Here is a 3531-nt window from a genome sequence, read left to right as displayed (position 1 = left end):
AAAACACTCAGTTACTCTCCACCAGCCAATGCACAGAGAAATTACCAGAATCTTACACATTGTACCTTTGTGCCTAATTCAAATTACAGGAATTTAATTAGGCCTTACGGTGGTGTAATTATCAGGCTTGTTCCATAGTGAGAGCCTTGGGAGCGTTTCTAAGTGTGCTTTGCATCTTTTCAATGTGCCTCTGTTGTTTTTCTAGGTACATCAGGCTCCTCTCATAGTCCAGAAACTAACTAACCCTAACCCTAACCCTGATCCAGGGTGTACCCTGCCTTGGGTTCCACCCTGTGACCCTGAGTTAGATAAATGAATATGGACGATGGATGGATAAACTTTGAATCAGACCATACAGTAGAATAGTGGTTACTTAGCGCCCGAACTTGTAAATTATCCAGGTGCTCCCCCAGTCCAAACACATGCATTTGATTCTAAATTGCCTGTTGGTATAAATTTGAACCTGTCCTTGTTGCCTACCTCTGCCAGCTGGGATCAGCTCCTGACAAACAGGCGTCTCCAACCCTGGTGGCAATGAGGGGCTCCTTCTTTGGGCTTTCTTTGGAGCTTATTGTCCATATAATCATTACATTCGTGTATCTCAAAACAATTGAGAAAACAACTGGCCTTGCGAGACGTTTTCCCCCTTTCCAAAGTTGCTTTATCAGTCCGTGCCCAATTCCAGTTTACCAGATTGAAACTGCTGTTATGTTCAGGTGTATTGAGGCAGAGAAGGGGTCAGAGGTTAGTGCCTCACAATGAAAAGGTCATGGGTTCAAATACCGGCCCAGCCTGTCCGTGTGGAATTTGCATGTTCTCCCTATGTGTGCGTTGGTTTCCTCCAGGTCGTGCAATGTCTCTCCCATGGTCCGAAAACATGCATGGGGGGTTAATTTGTGACCCTATATTTCCTGTGTGTGTGTTGTTTGTTTCTGTGTTTCCCCTGTGACGAGTTGGTGATCTGTCAGGATGTATCCCTTGCCCACAGAAAGCTGGAATTGGCTCCAGTGCTCTGGATGGATGAGGCTGGGAGAGATCTAGGACACGCAGAACACTGGGTTCAGATGTAGAAGATGATTGTAAGGACTTTGAGTGATAGTAGAATTTTATTACTATTTAGATTTTTTTTGTTTGTTTGTTTGCGTAAATGGCCACACAGTTCTTGGGGTTCATTTCACACTTCAGCCCTAAAATGTTCTATTAATGTTTAATCTTCTCGGCCACGCGGGGATACTGTTCCCGCTGACGCGCGCGCCTCCGAAGCGTCGAAGAAGAGCGGTTCCGTTTTCCTCTCGGCTCCCGCCCCGCTCCGCCATCATGAAGTCCTGAACAAAAACGGACGAGAGTCGAGCAAAATGGGGATAACACGAGCGGGACCGTGAAAACCACCGGCGCCACGAGCGTAATGACAGCGCAGAGCGGAGAAGGGAGCGGAGCCGCGGTTTTCCGAGCACCAGTTTGCCGCTGAAAGCGTCCCGGGCGGCTCCTCTCGTTGCGTTATTTCGTTAGCACTGTGGCTAGCGGCAGCGGCAGCGGCAGCAGCCTGGTTCGCTGGTTGGAGGCGGCGGCTCTCCGCTGCTCGGTTAGCTGGCAGCCGTCTGTCAGCTCGCTGTCACTTCCACCGACGGACACTTCACCCATGTCGAGTCGTGCAGACGCGCTAGCGGTCCAACCGACGGTGGGGGGCTTCAGGATGGAGGGGCGTTTGAGTAAAAGCATCGGCGGGCAGAATGTGTTGCGTTCGTGCTGAATAAGGACATCAGCGCGGAGGAAAAGGGGCGCGAGACCAATAATTTCCTGCCAGGCCAGTCAGCTAGCTCTCGAGCTAGCTACAGTGGATCCCAAAAGCCACGGTAAGACGTGTCATAAATCATTCAGCATGCTAAAAGCAAGCCGCGTCTCCCCCTCGGTTCTTTTATTTATTTATTTATTTATTTATTTATTTATTTATTTATTTATTTTTTCTCCAGCGAAGACACCGGCTAGCATCGCCCGGGTTCTAATTTTCACATCTGGCAGACGTTGACATTGACATGCAGGCTTGTTGTTGGCCTGAGCAGCCAGCAAGCCTGGAGTTGTTGTCCGGCCACTGTTGAATGCAATTCATGCATTTGTGCAGCCGAATTGACCAGCCGAGTGCAAAAGCCTTCTAAACGCGAGGCAAGACCACATCCAGGTTATCATTTATGTATCCGATCATTGGGAAATAATTTGCATTTCGTTTCCCAGTGACCTGTTTCCAGTGTGATTCAACGTTGCAAGCTGCACGTGATTTAGATATAAATATAACCACACTATTGCAGCCGTGTTTGTCTCCTTCTCTGCACTGGAGATGGCATCGTCATAGTGACTCAAGATGTGTTGCTTGTGGCAGGATTCAAGCAATTGCTTGTTTAAAAGGAACCAAATACTTCATGGTCGAGAGTCCCTAAATGGCCCTGAAGATAAATCATGTATGCTCATTTTCAGGAGTGTGGAAAGAGTGAGGCTACAGATCATTTCAGTAAAAAGGTCAAGTGTTTGTCCACATGAAAACTTTGACACGTCCCCTAAATGAGCCATGTTTTGCCCTGTTACAGGCTGTTACCTTGACAGACAGTGTATCTGATAAATGATCGTCTCAGAATTATGTGTTAAAAATATCTAATCTGTGGTGCACTCCTGAAATTAATGTCACATTATGTCCAAAAACAACTCTATGGACAATGTGGAGCAGCACTCGTGGTGTGGTTGTCGGTGTGCAGAAGAATAACTTTTAATCAGTTTTTCAACCATTATGAACACTTATAAGTCAACAGATGACATGTGAGACAAATATCTTTTTCTAATAGCTCGTAGCATTATAATGGCCCCATTCAAGACCTTCGCAGAAAAGCTTGCCTGTTGTAAAATATGTCTGTACAGTGTTTAATTTAGCCTCCAGGAGATATGAACACTCCCGTTTTGGCTGTATAACAATCATGTGATTTCTTTGTTTTGGGGGGATTTTGACATTTAGAGAAAGACTTATCTTTGGAAAAACAAACAGCTCTGATGATACTGAATAACACACCTTGCTCTCAATATATGTTGGTCATGGTTAATTTGAATTTAAGTCCTGTAAGTGTATTGTTGTTAGTGGTCTAAGCCAATATTTCAAACATTAATATTCCCAAGAAGGAATAACAACCTCCAAAAAACATATACTTTGAGATGTGTCTCATAACTGCAATCTCAACTTCACCATGGATATCTGACTTTGGCCTAACAGTGTCTCATCCATTATTCTCAATCTAAACACGTTGCTGGTTTTTGAACTTGATTTTACTGTATTTGGTTCTCCGGCTCTCGTAAGCCACTATATAGTGGCAGTGACTATGTCATTGAGTATGTAACATGGTGAAGGATCAAAGAATGACCAGATAAGATGAGTGTTCACAAGTGTTTTGCGTAGCCTCCACAGCTTTCATCATTTTAGAAATATTTGGATTTGCAAAGGAATATTATGTGGTCCAGATGAGTGTTCTCTTCTTTCTCTTTGCAATTAGATCC

This window comes from Lipophrys pholis (genome assembly GCF_963383615.2).
Source record: "Lipophrys pholis genome assembly, chromosome: 1".
NCBI classification, from domain to species: Eukaryota; Metazoa; Chordata; class Actinopteri; order Blenniiformes; family Blenniidae; genus Lipophrys; species Lipophrys pholis.
The sequence above is the reverse complement of the archived record's forward strand: the minus strand, read 5'-3'. Positions refer to the sequence as shown.